This window comes from Mustela putorius, unplaced genomic scaffold, assembly GCF_011764305.1.
Source record: "Mustela putorius furo isolate JIRA1106 unplaced genomic scaffold, ASM1176430v1.1 tig00537227_pilon_pilon_pilon, whole genome shotgun sequence".
Lineage (NCBI taxonomy): Eukaryota > Metazoa > Chordata > Mammalia > Carnivora > Mustelidae > Mustela > Mustela putorius.
This window is the reverse complement of record NW_025422368.1, coordinates 34,420,349-34,438,068: the sequence shown is the minus strand read 5'-3', so window position 1 is coordinate 34,438,068 and position 17,720 is coordinate 34,420,349. Positions and strand designations below refer to the sequence as shown.

Genomic DNA, 17,720 nt, shown 5'->3' with positions numbered 1-17,720 from the left:
AGTGAACAGAAAATCCCATGGGTTTGTGGGGAAGGAGGGGAGGTATTTTAGAAAGTATTCCAGGCACAGGCACATAAATGACCAGGAACTCCGGAAGTAACTAGAGTCAGACCAATGAAACGGTCTTCCTCCTCACACCTGCACCTACAGCTCACACCATTCCCCTGTTGACTGCTCTGACCTGAGGAAGGGTTCCCTCGCTAGGGATTCCCACAGGCGTGCTCATTACAACCACATTAGTGCAACTGTGGGGATGGTAATTAATGTCCCTTTACCATAAGGGCCCAAGGAGTCAATAATGATTAGCCCAGTTTTCACATGACATGCTACTCTAGAGCCTTGGGCCTGATGCCGCTATGCGACATGTCTCTGCAAGGTTTCCAAGGGGCTTCAGATTTTTCATGACAACAGTTCCTAACACACTGAAGGGAAGAAGAATGCATCAGAAGGCAGCCGAAATGTTCCCCTTCTAAGTCTTCTTATTCAGTGAAATTGTGAGATTCTTCATTCATCCAGGTAACCTTTGGTTAAGCAACAAGGATACTAAGATGCATATCCTTCAGGCAATTTTAAAGATGACTAGAGAGCATGAGCCAAACCCTCATGGAACACCTTCTTACTTCTAGAGCCACCTGGGCTTCAGCCTGTCATTCTCTGGTCTTACGGTCTTCACAAATGCAATCAAGAGCACCGAGGACCACAAAAGAAGAGAGATACTCAGAACTAAAAGAGACTTTCATGATCAACTAGTTCACCACTTGTTACAGTTTATGCTTTCCCTCTACAGCGTAAGATTGGCTCTCTTAGTTCTTCTTGCTATCACGGCACCTTCCACCTCAATGTAGCTATCTCACTGATGGGCAAAGGTTTTTGGTTTTGTTTTTACTTCAAGTTGAAATTTGCTCCCCTGGAACCCCTAGATCCTGGCCCTCTCCTTAGATATTATACAGTCTTAGTCTAATCCTTCTTCCACAGGAAAGCTCTTCAAGTATTCAAAGACATTTATCATGGCTAACGTATAAATTTTAATCTTTGAAGAAAACTTAAGCTCATTTAGTTCTAGAATTTTGCCTTGATAGGTAAACCAAAGCACAGAGAAGTCAAATTAAATTTTCCCATTGTCCCACAGCTAACTGGGAACAGAGATAACATGTTAAGCCACATTCCCAGTCCCATGATCTCTTCACCACCCCACCCCAACAGTCATATGCCACGTCAGGTTTAATGTTTCCTGTTCCTTAGTGTAGTTATCACATGCCATGACTTCAAGTCCCCTCCTCTTATCCCCTGGCTGCTCTTTCTGGACACCTCCCATTGGTAAAAGGGTAGCACTCCTAATTCAACTCAATGTTCCATGTGGCACCTTCCCCATTCCCTGCACTGCCCCTCATCTCTTAGCTCCACGCCGCTTGCTCAAGCCCATCACCAGCTGGAAAATTATACTCAGGTCTCCTGTAGTTTACAGTCTCAACACTCCAGGCAAAGCCATATATAATTTGTTCCAAGAAAGAATTACAAAGACACAAAACAAAATATTTTAAATTAACAAACCAGAATTTAAGCACCCAATGTAATTAACTTGGAAAGTATGTTCTTATTACAATAATACTGCATTGCTTCGAATAATTTCTGGAACTCTTCACAGAGAAGGTTAATGAGACACGCAAACAAATTTTAGTTTTCTCTCTCTCTCTCTTCTTTTTTTTTTTTTTTTTTTTTTTTTTTTTAGGAAGGGGAGGAGGAGAAAGGAAGGAAAGGGAAGAGAGGAAGGAAAGAGAGAGAAATAAGTCACCTGGCTTAAGTACCTTCCTTTTTACTGGACATGGTTCAGAATAATTCTGACTTTACCTGAATTAAGATATGTGATTTTTTAAGTGTCTATTTCAAAAGCAATTATAAGAGAAGTTCCAAATATAATTTAAGTAATAAGTGGCAAGAATGGCATCTCACAATGACTTCTCTGAAGAGGACAGCATCGAATCGGGTGTACAAGTTTTAAAATTCAAACTTTCAGAAAATAAACCATACTTATGGGCAAGGTAGTTGCTCTATAGTTAAATTTTTCTAGTTACTCCTTTCTGATTTTTCTTTTAAACTCTTTCTGGGATGTCCTTTCTCTTCCAACTCTACAGGATCATTTTATTCTATCTAGGACCTTCTCACACAGTTTACACTTACCAAATATTGATAAATTTTATGACAACAAACAAAATATTCTTTTCCAAAGTACACTTTAACCACTCATATCCTTCAGCAGAATATAGATTACTCATTCACATTGTGGTTTTTTTTTTTTTTTTTGAGTAATTCTCTCTGATGAGCCAACATTTAGCTAGCAGTGAGGACCTTGCAAATATTCACCTGCCCTGAACAAGGATGCCCTTTGAATAGCAGAACAAGGCAATCCATTCACTACTAACAGAACTGTGAAAAAAGATAACTGGGACTGTGGTCACTTCTAGGTGTGGGATTTCAGTGCTTGAACCTCGGTTTTTCCTCTTTAAAATGGAAACACCACTCTACCCTCCAGCTTCTCAAGTAAGCTTGAAGTGCTCATGAAATGAAATAATTGATAGGAAGACCACAGAAAATAGGATACAAATAAAAGATTATATAAGAGGAAAAATTCAGAAAAAGAATATATTAGCATGATTTGAATATCTAAAGTAAGAAACCTGCCTCATTTTGGACCTCACCGAGTAAAAGTATGATAACTACATTTTAACAAGACCCAATTACCAATGGAATACACTGGAGGAGTGGAGACTGCATTCCACGTAGGGGGATAAACTAGGTCAAATGGTCGTAGTAGCCAATTTAACTTTCCACAGGCCTGAAAATATCCAACTACCCCTGGATCTGGATGCACTTTGCCAATTCTGAACATTAATTAAAACCTCAAAGCTTCCACGTATAAAAGATTAAACTATAATTAGGAGATGCCACAGTTCTTCTGTTTTTCTCTAAACATGCCGTCCTCAAGTGTACAGTCAGAAAGCCTAGCTCAAGTGGCAGCCAAATTCAGAAGCTTTTCCTAGAAGACTCGAGACTCCTGGAAGCCCCAGCAAGGCTTGGTATATAAATATACATATATCGTTTAATTAGTCTCTAGGATGTAGATAGACCCATAAGAAACCTTACTGTGTCTCATCAAGTTCTAATATTACACAGAATCCCAAATTGTTAGAATCAGAAGAAAATTTAGAAGCTATCCATCGAGAACTCGCAGTTTAGAAAGGGGCCAACAGGCTCCAAGATGCTACCCTCTTTTCCAAGGTGACCTGCCTATTCAGGCCTAGAGTTTAAGTCTTCTGGTTTCCAGTTTGGCCTTCTTTTCATGATTACCACCAAGGGAAGTGAAAGCAGTTTTGCAAGCCCCAGATGTGCATTTTAGCATTCTCATGTCATGTGTCATGCCCTGGACCCCGCAGATCCCCAGTACAGACTGCATAAGATAAAATGCATCTCATTTCTTGCTTGACTCCTCGTTCAGAAAGAGCCTCAGAACCCCGATGGGCTCCGAGCCAATACATTTGCTTTACATGGCCAAAGTCATAGTCCAGTGGGTTTAATGAGGTCAAGCTGAGGTAAGAAAGCCCTTGCGCCTCTTTGACTTTGACCATGCCACTCAGAGCTCATCCACTGCACCACAGTGGTACCTAAAGCAATGATTTAGCAGTATGTCCTGTGGGGGAGGCATCCCAAAGAGCTCTGCCAGAATCTTCCCAGAGAACCAACAGCCTTGGCACTGCAATACTCATTCTGCCCTCCAGATTTTTACAAGGCACTGGATTTCTTAATTAGTATCTGTTAACACGGTAATAAGAAAGATAAGTCTCTCACTTCATCCAATCCTTTCATTGCTAGATGAAGCAGATGAAGTCCAGAGGATTCATGGCTTTTACCAAGATCAGATGACAGGGCTGGAAATGGGATGCAGGTATCCCCACCCTGGGTCCAGCACACATCCCGCTCACACTGCCACATCTCAGAAACAGTGGCTTTTTTTCCTACTCTCAGTTTCTATCCTCTAGATGTTAAGAGCAAAGGAATAAAGGAAAAACAATTCCAGACAGGAGACCAGAATCCTTGACCCCTTGTTTGCAATTTCTAACTCCAAAATTTCATAACTCTGTAAATAACTGAGTCTTTGGTGTGTAACTCACCTGCTAAGGCCTTCAAGTCCCTCATCCATAAAATGGGCTGGTTCGTACCACCAGACACACCTGATGAGGGGAGCACAGGGATGTTCCTCTGATGTGCTCTCTAGTTCCTCTGTGGTTGTTACATTATGACATTCCATTAGTCGGATAACAAAACCACACATCTTTCAGTCTTTCTCTTATCTCTCTTAACCATTTTACTATGTCACTTAGCACTACTTCATATACACATTTTTTTTCTCGAAATAGCAGAAACAATTCCTCACAGGATTAGAAACCATGGACTTGAAAACACTTAAAAGCTTACCTACTTAGACACCAGTATTGGGGGAAAGAGGCAGAGATGTGTAACAATTAGACAGCTGGTGTTACAGTTTGATAAACAAAGTAGAAATTTCTGACTTGCCCAAGTTAGAAATTCATGCTTATCAAAGGGAATCTACAATGAACCATCCAATAGAATGCTGTCAACATGGCAGCCCATGGCTAGGGATGAGTGTCCACTGCCCAGTGGGCTCCTGTGGGATTAAACCCAGAAGAGGTAACTCATTGGTAAGACATCCTACATGCAAATGATGATCTGGGCAATGCCCCAAAATGCTGGTAGAAAAGACATAAGGGGGAACAAAAAAATAACTGAAGAGGAAAGGACTGCACTGTGTACCCTGCCCCACACCCTCCACCACCACCATCACCCAAGCTGCGTAATGTGGTATTTTAGAGCAAGGATGTTGCAGTCACAACCTCTGTTCAAATCTTGGACCCCCTGGTTCTTATACTGCGTGGCAATATTTTCAAGAATATTGAAAATGAATTATTTTATTCATGCCAACCATGGTTTTCTTTTCAAGGAAAAAGGATTTCAAGAAGTTTTAAAGGTTTCCTTCAACCTATAATGTCATATACAAAAATATTAAACCATGCTGTTAAACAAAAGACTTAGAAATACCAGTTTCCTAAGCTGTTGAATGCAGTTCTTTTCCCTTATTTCTGTATAATGATACTTAATAGAGAACCTCAGGGAAAACTAATTTAAAGAGCACATTGTAATATTAATTTATAATTACTCAAAAAAAGATTAAAAGTAGTTTGTCTTCCAGTAAATTAAACGTTTGCTATGAAATGGTGTTTATATCATTAATTTATTTTGCAAACCATTCTTCACAACTCATAAAAGTTTCAAGTTTAGGCTAGTCCTTATTTAGTTATTTAAATTCTAAATCCATGGTGTTAAATTAATGAGATAGTAAAGTATCTTGAGGACTGACTGATATAAATTTAATATACTTCCTCCTGCCTGCTGGTGATGAGGACTATGCTTTGGGCCCTGAGCAGTCTGGGTTGAGCTGCATTTGTGCAAGGGATAAATGGTGAAGCATCAACTCGCCATCTACTGCAAATGAAAAGGCTTCTCAGGCCCTTAGGTCTAAGAGAGAAAAAAATAAATTCTGCTTCATGACTGAATATCATGAATTATTTTTATGTGAACTGAAAGAAAATAGAAGAGCACTGTTGGAAGTTGCGCAACAATCCCAGCTTGAACGTAAGAGGCCAGAGAACATTAACTTTCCTCTAGAAAGATGTTCAATCAGTGGGCATTGGGAGATGGCTTGGCCACGAGCTGGAATGACCTCACTCCTGCCCACCTGCAGCACCCTTTCGCTGAGTGGGGTCAATGTGACAGGCTGTAGCCAGGGGACAGTTCTCCTCTGGACTGACTGATGGGTCCCTCTGGATCAAACCCAGGAACTGGTCCTCATTCATAAAATAGACTACACCTAAATGAATGACAAAGCCTGGACAGTGCTTAGTAGTGAGGAATAGAAAGCGAATAAGAGAACAGAAGAGGTTAAGCAAAGAGGAAAGGAATGTAATATGTAATAAACGCACACACACCCCACCACCACCACCACCACCACCACCAGAGCTTGCAATGTGGTGTGTAAGAGCAAGGACACTGGAGTCAGATGAGCTCTGCACAAGTTCCTGACCTGCCAGTTCTGAAGTTGTATGATCTCACAAATCATTTAATTTCTCTCCCCATTTCTTCACCATAAAAAATGTGCATAGAAATAGTACCTACCTCATAGGATAGCTGTGAGGATTAAGTAATTCAATACACATATAAGACTTAGACCTGCACCTATCACCTAGTGAACCTTATGTGTTAGCTTCTTCTGTGATGATTATCTTTTTTTTTTTTTTTTTAAGGTTGCTTGGCTTCTGAGAATGCTATTTTGCAGAGACTTTTGGATCAGTCTAACTTTTCCTAGTTAGAACCAAATACCCTGAAGCCTGGGGAAATGCTGCTTCTCTTTGGCACATTAAATCTAGAGTCTGAGCTCCCAATTCCTGGATCACTGCTTTTCTATTATACTACCAATCCAGGATACTTCCTCTCATTCCCACAATATCCCAAACCCTGAAGGCTCGGGAATGTTTGTCTTTGAACTAGGATTGGTAACCCCTGTGAGGTTTTGTGTAGTGGGGAATTACTTAATCATACTTCAATATAAAGTTCACTTCCTGAGAAAGGCAAAAGGTGAGTTCATATCCTCATAGTTTTAGGCTAGAATAAATGACACCTCAAAATGACCCCCATCCTGACCTCCCAGAGCCCTGCTTTGAATGCTGTGTAATACTTTTTAACATTCCCTTGTAAGAGGCCCACTCTTGCTTGTGTATTCCTTAGGGAACTAATGAGGTCACCTTTTAAAAACAAAAAACAATAAAAACTTTTATTGCTACTCTACTTCATTTAATGCTTAGATTGGATACCTAATAGGGAATACAGATATACCCAATCACAACACTGAGGTTTACATTATATTTTTTAAGTTTTTATTTAAATTCCAGTATAGCTAATATACACAGTATACTATTAGTTTCAAGTGTACAATACAGTGAATTATCCTTGTGATGTCAGTGAAGTGTGCTGAACAGTAAAGCTGTTTCTCATTTAGGGAACTGTGGATAAAACTCAATAATAATGGAGAGGGAATTCTTTCTTGTCCTCATGCCCACAGCCTTTAGTCACCTCTGTTGGGGGTGAGATGTGCTACACTGCTACAGAAAATCCAGAGTTACTAGAGATGGTAGGAAAAGTAAAACTCCCCAGTGGGAAGGAGTTAAGAACTTACGGATGATGTTATTGCCACTGGAATTTTTTTCCTTTTGAATTCATACTGCCATGATACATATCGATTAAACTCACTTTCATTTAAAAAAAAAAACAAAAAACACTGAACAAAAAATCCCTTTCCTCTTCCACAGATTAGGTGCTCAATCTGTTGGAATATAGACCTACAGGTTATCAAAGCTAAGTGGTGGGACCTTCCCAGAGAAAACACCAAGAAAGGTCAAAGGCTGGCTGATCCCTGAGTACACTGATGTTCTTCTTTATGTTTACTAATAATTTTAAGGTGAAGGCTTGCCTTTCTGACATCCATTTTAGCTCATGAGCTGGCATCGCTACTCAGGGGCTATGCCAAGACCAGTCAAACAATGACTGGCAAAGATTTCTCTAGGACATTCAATTTTGACTGGGAGTTTTTCCTTCTTGTGAACTTTCAAGACTTATTGTAAGAAAACTTGGGCATACACACCCAAGAAACTCTTGGTCAAGAATCCAGAGTGACCTGGGAATGATATCAAGGGAAAAGAACAAGGGGGATTTTTCTCCTCCTTTTTGATCTTTCTCTATTTCCTCCATTTGTTCTTCTCTGTTCTGGGGTCCTTCTCTATTCTCTCTTACATTTGAGGTGGTCAACAAAATCTACACATTGGGTATACAGATATACCCAATCACAACACTGAGGTTTACATATATATATATATGTACCGCCATATACACAGTTCCTACTCCCTCTGTAGCTACCATAGGCTTAATTTCACAACTCTCTCCAGCAGCTCTACTGAAGGGTAGCAAAATGTTGAACAAATGAATTAGCGAGATGGCTTCAGTTACGAGAATTGGGAGTGGAAGTTATGAGGAGCTGTCACCCATGGACAAAGGAGTTGTAATTTAGTATCCCTATAATGATTGGCATATGTCTTAAAATGGAGATTTCTAGAATCAACTGTATTGAATGGGAGAGAAAGAGGGTCAAAAGAGTGAGGATATTCCAGGGTCAGGCAACAGTTTCAAACAGACAAAGTAGTCAAGATGCCTGGGTGATGATTATGTCTTTAGGGGAGACAGGCACTTCATAATCACATCATGTTACAGATGTGATATGGAAACAGTAGTGGAGGCTGCTGACACATTCAAAAACTTATTTCTATTTTCAGAAAACCGAATTGGGAGCCGCATCTACCCCTTTCACATAGAAAATAAAGTGAGTTTTTGAGTCTAGGGTCCAGGGAAAGACCAGGGGGACAAAAGAGATGCAAAGTTCAATCTAAAATGGGGGTGGAGAAAGTGAACCATCAGGAAAGTTGGTTAGCAACTTTGTTTATGTTGCTCCTGTAGCACTGTCTGGAAGAATGGCTTTCTGGGACTACAGCTGAGTGGGAAGACTTATCCCTGAAAGTACGGTTGAATTCAAAGATGCAGGAAATGTATACCGGGCAGTAATGAAAAGGATTTCATAGACTTAAAAACTGTGAGATGAAATGCATATATAATTAAGGAGAATATACCAAGATGGAAACCCCAACGCAAAGGTGCTGGTCCAAGGCTACTGGCCAAAAACCCAGCCTATGTTTCTAGAGTGTTTTCAAGTGTTGTTCTAAATCACAATACTTTTTGGCACTGTTTCTAGATCAGGTAAGGACAGAGAGGTCAGGGGAAGATCAGAATTACTTGTTTATTTAGTTTTAGCTAGTTACTTAAAGACACCCATTGATCTTTTCCAATATTCTAAAACGAGCTTGACCCTTGAGTCAGAATTTGAAGCAAGGTAAGGGCAAGAGTTTATTTAAAATGAACTCTGTTTCCCTGTTTCTTGTCCTCAAAAGGACAGCACCATGAACCCCAAATGCATCCTTCACAGGGAAGCTAAAAGAAACATGTAATCATTTCTCCCTGCTGTACTGTGTGGGGGCTAGAACTCTGCTGTTCCTTCTTTGTCAGGGGATCCTAGCTCTTTCTCTCCCTCTGTAGGTTGATGTTTCCATGGAAACATGCTCTTTAACGCTTCTGAAATTACTGTGCATTTATACCATTAACTCTTTGATGACCAGGGCAGGTCACAAAGTGATTTATTTTCCAACCTCTGAAAAGTAATTCCATTTTCTACCTCTTTTTACTTCCAACTGTTTTAAAAAAAGTAATTGAAACCTGCTGTCCCTTTTTTCCCACCAGACCTCACTCCCTAACCCCTGCTATCTTGGCTTTTGCCTCTATCATTCTACTGGAACCATTCTTGCAAGGTCATCAATAATCCAAGCAAGGTCAACAAAAATAAAATCAGTGGGCTTTGCTTCACATCATTCTTGACACTATACAGTTTTTAATGGTTGACACTCCCAAATTTTCAGCAACTCTCCTTTTCCATGTTTATTTGTTGTTTAAAACAAAGTAAGTTCTTGACTCTCCTTATACTTCTTAGACTAGTTCTCTCTCCTTTTCTGTCCATTTTCACTTGAAACTCCTGAACTTGGGTGCACCCCAAGACTGTTTTTCACCTCTGCTCTCTCCCTCTGAAACTCATTCATAGCCATCACATCAGCAAATCCCCTCTATATCAAGGCATCCAAAATCTCCATCAGAGGTCCCATCTCCTTCCCGACCTTCAGTTGACTGGACCATTCTAACTTAATGTTCTGATATCAGGTCAGACTTAACACAGCCAAGTCCAAGCTAAGTTCCTCTGTCTTTTAGCAATGAGACCACTAGTCCTCATAGTGTTCAAATTCCGGCACAGAAAGTAAAGAATTTCATCTTTACAACATGAATGAAGAAAAGACTGTGCTGACCACTCATATTAGTTGCATTCTCAGAACCAGTCAGATCAGTTAAAATGTCAGCTGTAGTTCACCATTATATGCAAAATAGACTGATTGAGACTGTCCCTTTCTCAGACTTTTTTCTCCCCAAGGTAAATGAATCTGATGGCTGTCTAGCCTATAAGTGAAATTGCTTGGAAGTTGTATTTTCTGTTCTGGTCATTCAATTAAATTCAATTAAAAAAAAAACCAACCTCTAACAATGCTACTATTTATTGAGCACATGCCAAGCTCCGTTCTGGAGGCTTTGCATTATTTTAAATTCTCACAGCAATGCTATAAAATAATAGATCACATTATAATGGAGGTCCAAGGTTGGTGGCACTGGCATTTGATCCCACTTAATTCTGAGTGATTCTAAAACCCATATTCCTTCCACTGCCTCATACTAAGAAAAATGTTGTCAAGAGAAGCAATGGCCGGGAGAAAGAGAATCAACAAAGTCCTAAACTTCTAACGTGCTAGAACTAAAATCTAAACCCAGATATTAATGGCTCCACAGCCTGGGCTCTTCATTATTATTTACATCACCACATAAAGCATCAGTTGCCTTTAACTCTCCCTCGTGCCAGCCTCGTAAGGGAGGTTCTACAGAGAAGAGGATGCAGCACACTGCCTCTCCATAGCCGTAAGAAAGAGTGGAGGACATACATTCACAGAATAACAAGCAAACTCCAGACTCCAGCGGCTGTCCATCTGTCATATTTCACCAGCACTAACTAAAAAAAGTGAAGAAATGGAATTAATTTGCCTTATAGGAAAACAGGAGACAAACCACAAAGCAGTGAGCTTGCCTGGACTTACGGAGGAATTAGTCCTCAGATCACACTCTGGGAAGAAGTCAGTTATGAAAGTTCAGGACCATATTTTTGGAGTTCTTGTTAGAGACAGACGACAAGAGCTAGAATTTTTATTTGGCTCGGTTAAGATTGGAAAAAGTTGATTCTGGTTTGGCACAGAATATCCAACCTCTCTCTGGACTTAAAATACAATATTAAAATACTTTTTTTGAGTTATAATCGGCTATCAGTTATCTTCAGTAGGGGAGGCAGAACGATAGTTATGATCTGAACAATCAAATACACAGAGTATTCTCAGCACTTGGTTCACTTGCTCCTTACCTTCTTTCCAGTATGTTTTTGCTTCTCTTTTTCCTTCTTGGAGGATTTCTGGGAAATTCAGTAAGGGTCTCTGTTCATTTCAGCCATTCTCAGGACATGAACGTTCCTCTAAGTGTACAGTAAGTCCCGATTCTATGCCTGTGGCCCTGACCTCTTTCACGTCCCTCATTTCTATCTCTCGCTGGCTATTTCCACTTCATGCTTGATGTTACGAATTCTTAGTGCTAGAGATGTAGTTGTTTTCCCTTTCCTCTAAAAACACTTGATGTTCTAATTCCCTTCTCTCATTGGTATTTACCAAGCACTTGGAATGGTGCCTGACACATAGTAGGCACTCAGTAAATATTAACTATTAATATATAAATATTCCTTTAGTCTTGAAACCTCTCAGGTGTTTTTGATAACTTCCTTTTTTCTTAGTTTCCCATGTCCAATGAGTACCTCAACACATTCCTGTTTTTACAAATATAATTCTTGCACTTGTCCCCTCCTTTCTACCCCACAATTTTTATCCTAAACCAGGGCTTTGTCATATCTCATATCAGACCCAGACCCCTCCCGGGCTCTCTACCTTGTATCAATCCCCTACCCCGCCACATACCACTTGAACTTAATCCTGTTAGACTTTTTAGTGCTATGTCACTATCTACTCGAAACTCTCCAATGGCTCCCCATTACCAAGAGCAAAATCCACCTTCAGTCAAGATTCTCTACAGCCTGGCCCCATTTATCGGTTTGGAGCTTTCTCATCCTCTATATGAATCCTTGCTGAAGTCAAGCAGCAACTTCACTGTCCCATGAACATTACATGCATTTTCCTACCTCTCTTCTGTTTTCACTCAATTGAGTAATCCAAATCTTGCTCATGTTTATGGACTCAGGTCAAATCTTACCCCCTGTCTACACATTCGTGACATTCAAGGTGCCTCTTTCCTCTTCTCTCTTCCTTGCCCTTTCAAGCTGCCAGTTTACATTTCAGTATTTCATTCATTACCAACCTGACCTGTTTTGTTGCTTTTTTGTTACTTAACTTTTTATGTGTATCTTCTTTCCCATAATAGACAATACACTAGTCGAAGTAAGAATCAAATCTTGTCCTTTTATTATCCTTTGCAGAATCCAAATTAGTGTCTTGCTTGTGTTAAGTATTCAATAAGTACTTATTGATTTGTTTTGAACTTCCAAAAGACTAGTCTTGGAAGTTTCCCCTGCTATGTTCTCACTTTCTAGCCCCCCAACATCCACCCCTTCTATGTCATACACACACACACACACACACACACCCCATTTAGTACAAATTCATGTGGAAGAAAGGGACTCTCTAAATATTGATTTTTTTGAAGTTCTAAAGAGGGTATACCTATAACCTTTATTTTCTGAAAACAATAAGACAAAAAGCAGAGCTGACTTCATTCTTGCATGGGCCCTTTAAAAATTTCCCCTCTTTGAATGTTCTCCCCATTATACTGTCCATGAGAACATCTCTCCACCCATGAGAATCATATAACCCACCCAAATCTTATTCCATAAGAAAGAAAAAGAAATACTAATTTTTTTGTTATTGTGGCTTCTGGCAATGGTTTCTTTTAATCTGGAAACTAAAACCATTGGGGAAACCTGAAACATATGTATAAAATAATATTTGCAAGTTCTTTACCAATGTACATTCATTTCATTAGTTTAGGGACAGAGAAAAAATAATACTCAGGCACCTGAGTGGATCAGTTGGTTAAGCTTCTGACTCTTGGTTTTGGCTCAGGTCATGATCTCAGGGTTGTGGGATCAAGTCCCATGCCAGGCTCTGTGCTCAGTGTGGAGTCTGCTGGAGACTATCTCCCTCTCCCCCTGTTTCTCTCTCTCTCTATCTAAAATAAATAAATAAAATCTCTTTTAAAAAGTAGAAGAGAAAGTGAGGGTGAATTTTCAAATATTCACACTAAGATCTTCTCTATATTTGGCTCAAGTCTTGATTGATATCCAGGATGTCAGTATCTGCAGAGATATTTATGGGTCAATGCAGAAAATACACAAAGCGAATGTTTCACAGATGGGAAATTAAGAGCTGAGGATAGTTCAGACTTTCTCCTTTGTAGATAACACCAGGACATGAAGTAGTAGTCCAGGTGGAAATCAGAAAGTTATTATTAATAAGTCTCTCTGAACCTCAGCAAAGGTTTAATCCCTGTGAAAGCAGAGGGAAGTTAATTTGATTAACACTCGCCTGAATTCCCTCATATTTGGGCATCCTAGCATAACCTAGAGGAATTTAGCATTTTGAGTCAATTTCCTTCCATCTCTTCCAATCATTGTGAGGTCACTTGGATTATATAAAATTAAAACACATTCAATGTGATTGAGGGAGAGGAGCAAAATAGCCTGAAGAAACGCAGTGTTTGATGTGTTCAATTACAAAGGGGGTTGGGGTGGGTGTACAAGAGGGAGATAATGTGAGGGCGCAAGCACACGCTGGAGAGGAATGAAGAGAGGGAGAGAAGACGAAGCAGCGTGCAGCATGCTGGATAACATTTCCATGGCAACCACATCACATCCACAGAGAACTGCCAAAATAAGTCAAGATCCAAGTAAGTAGGTGTTGGTGGAAAGAGGAGATTAGAACTCAGCAATGGACAAAAACCACCAGAGAAGATAAATGATCTTTGTAAGTTGAACTCTTCTTCCCATTTCTTTTTCTAACCATCCCCAAAGCCCCAGTTTAAGTGAGAAGGCAAAGAAATGTGGCTGCTTCCCAATCAAAATTTCATCCAGGAAGGTCTCAGGATGGTAGAGAAGAGGCTTAAGAGTCCTCAATAAAGCCAAAAGTGAGGTAAATCATTTCCCTATAGCCATTAGCTTTCTTTCACACCTTTCTTTTGCTTGCAGTCATTTGCATTTGAATAGATTTGAATAGATTTTTTTCATTTTTCAGGTGGCTTAAGGAAGGGAAATAAAATTAATGAAAATATTACTGGACATGTAAAGACAGGTGCAAATTTCCTACATCAACGGTCTAGGCTGCTTGCCTGTTGGTGAAATCTATCCCTGTAACATATGGGGAAGCCCACTGAAAAAATATAGTCAAGACAACTAGTGGAAACTAGGTGCTTGGAAAGATCTTTTTCTTGAGACACTTACAATTATCCAGCAAAAACTTTAGGGTATCACATAAAAGAACCATCAAGACTTCCAGGGTTTTTGTGCTTTCCCATAGCATTCATCGAGAGCCCCAAGATAGCATGGTGCTCCTCCACACAGCTTTATACTCAGAGGCCATGCTGGGTCTCTGATGCTCACCTGAGAAGTCTGTTATATATATGAATTTGGAGGGCAACCCCAGGGACAGGGATTCAATATACCTGGAATAGAGCCCGAGAACATGCACTTTAAAGCTCCCTGGTGGTTCTCTTGTATAGATAGGTATGGAAATCATCCAATGAAGCACACTTCCTTTCCCTCCTACTCCCTTGGGAATTCCCCTACTCTTGGTAAAGAGTAGGGAAGCAAGCCTTTCCTCACCCCTGGGAGTGGTAGATTCATTGAACCTAGCTGAATTGCCCTCATGCATTCACCAGGCCAGAAAAACACCATTTGGCATTAAAAAATGAACCTGAGACCAGCACCAGATCTCCAACTACTCTTGGAATCACTCTTGTATAAATGTTGGTGGGAGATGGGGAAGGGGTGAACTAGGGAGAAGAGAACATAGTTTATACCAAAGGGCTTAGACAGAAAGCAAGAATAGTTAGGTCCTAAAGGAAAATAAACAGCTAATTTTGAATGAGAAATAAAAGCACTCTTTATTCTCTATCCATCCACAGAGGTACTTCCCTGCATCATATGGCCTTGCTATAAAAATCCCAAGGAATTCAAAAGATCCCTTGATATCCCTTATCTCAAAACTTAGTTCTTGTACCTCTTAATAACATCATCCTTCTGATTCATATTTATACAACCCAACATTTGAGGAATCTCTTCCCAAGCTAATGCCAACAAAATAGAAATTTACAGGGTGAGGCAACTGACAAGAGCAACGTCAAGTTTATGCAACAAATGATCGCTGGGCCCTAAAAATACATCAGATACTATGAATACAGAAAAAAGTAAAAGACGTTAATTGCATCTCCCAAGCACTTACTCTGTTACAGATATTTTGCATGTGTTACCCATGTAATCCCACATCACAGATGAGGAAACTAAAGCTCAGAAAGGTGACTCATTTTGTCAAAGTCATATAGCTATTTAATGACAGAAGGGAATTAAAATTGACATTTCTCTGATCCCCAAATTATACTTTTTTAACTTACTGCACTAGCTGTTTCCTACCATTGGGGTACAAACAGAAATGCATATATGAAAATTAATATTGCTGGCCACACGTCCACTTTTCCCCTCTATTTCAACCCCCTAAGTGGTACCAAGGATGCATGAACTTATCATGGGAGAAAAAAAAAAGAATGCCTTTTTCTGAGCACCTGAGTGGCTCAATTAAGCCTCTGACTCTTCCTTTTGACTCAGGTCACTATCTCAGGGTCATGGGATCAAGCCCTGAGTCAGGCTCTGCACTCAGTGGGGGGTCTCTTAGAGACTCTCTCCCTCTGCAACTCCCCCTCCCCCTCCACACGCACATGCACACATGCACACATGCACACTCTCATGCCCTCGCTCTCAAATGAATAAATAAATACATCTTAAAAAAAAAAAAAAAGAATGCCTTCTTCTGAGAAGAGCTAAACTTTTATCCCTTAGTCCAGGGCTAGGGAAAGGGAAGATAGCCCTTCCATGAGTGCAGTAAAAAATTATACATATATATGTATATACATATATATGTATGTATATCTCTCTTTGCCTATCTTCATTTTCCCCTTTGTTCAAGCTTGAGGCTTTGTATTCCTTCTACTTGAGAGGTGATGGACTCGGAAGAATAATGAGGATTTGATGGGATGTCAAAGACAAAGAACAAGGAGCTTGGTGTTTTATGAAAAGTAGCAATGAGATTCCTAAGGGATGCCCCAGTCAATTCTCCAAAGAGAAAACAGACAAGAAGAAGCATTTATCAAAGAAATAAAATAACCTGTATTTTGGGTATGTCCCAAAAGCTTTATATATATGTATTTCAGAATGGGAAACTATTGCATGAAATGTGCATCATCACTTCCACTCACCTGTCCTTTCCCTCCTCCTCATCTTCTAAATACTGGCCTGCCACTGCCCCCTCTTATACAAACAGAGGGGTGTTATACACAACTAAGGAATCACTGAACACTACATCTAAAACTAATAATGTCCTATATGCTGCCTAATTGAACATAATAAAAAAAACTTTTTTAATAAATAAAAATTAACAATGAATACTGTTATGCTGAAAATAAATTAAAAAAAATTTTAAACAATAAATAAAAATTAAAACACATGAATTTTTAAAAAAGAAAGAAAGAAGTGACCCCACAAGTACAACATGCTAAGTACAGTAACACCAGGAAGTGAGAGCATAGGGGAGGACACAGAAGCTGTGTGGGGAAGGAGATTATGGCTTCACAAGGCAGGAGCTAGTTTAGCTGGGTCTTTTTTTTTTTTTTTAAAGATTTTATTTATTTATCTGACAGACAGAGATCACAGCAGACAGAGAGGCAGGCAGAGAGAGAGAGAGAGGGAAGCAGGCTCCCTGCTGAGCAGGGAGCCCGATGCAGGACTCGATCCCAGGAACCTGAGATCATGACCCGAGCCGAAGGCAGCAGCTTAACCCACTGAGCCACCCAGGTGCCCCAGTTTAGCTCGGTCTTAAAGAATGAGTTCACCTGGAAGAAAAGAGAGAAGCATGTGGAAAAACATGTGCAAAGGCAAATGTCTGCAGAAATGATGATACTTTGGCTTCAGGCTAGGATGGAGAAAAGGGAATAAGGTCACTATAGTCAGGAAAAGCAGTGGCAAGGTTTAAGCCTAAAAGAGAGACTGAGGTCATTTATGAAGGTCTTACACATGATGCTCTATCTGGATAAATAAGTAACCAAAAAGAGTTTTCAAGCAAGGCATATAAGTGGATCCAATTAGTTTTTCTAATTAATTTTTTTTTGTTAAGAAAGATATGCTTGGCATGAAGAAAAGTTAAGGGGCTCAGAGTCAAGATAAGAGAAACAATGTGAATTTCAAACACAGTAGTGGCAACGGTGATGAAATGCCTAAAGACAATCTAAGAGACTATTGTGAACCCAGTAGATGGATGTGGAATGTGAAGTGTAATGGATTTCACTGCATCCATTGTTCCTGCTCATTACAGGGAGAAGCAGCACGGCTCTGAGCTCTGCCGGCCACTCTCAAGGTATGACACCTTGCATGTATGGCCTTTCTTATTGTAACTCTCCCCTCTTTAGGACTTCAAAGTGAGCAATGAGCTGACTGGTTCTCACTCAAATTGGAAGAGGAAAGAGAAGGAAGGCTGGGAGAGTCAAGGAGGAAACAGAGCTTGGGGTATTAAACAAAGACCTAGAAAGGA

The 17,720-nt window shown here is 39.9% G+C and overlaps 1 protein-coding gene across 2 annotated transcripts in view; it reads right to left on the bottom strand.

The window, feature by feature from the left end:
* The window catches only part of GRIN2B (glutamate ionotropic receptor NMDA type subunit 2B), a 423,927-nt gene that overhangs the window by 125,466 nt on the left and 280,741 nt on the right, over window positions 1-17,720 (bottom strand). The gene's annotated exons all lie outside the window — the stretch shown is intronic.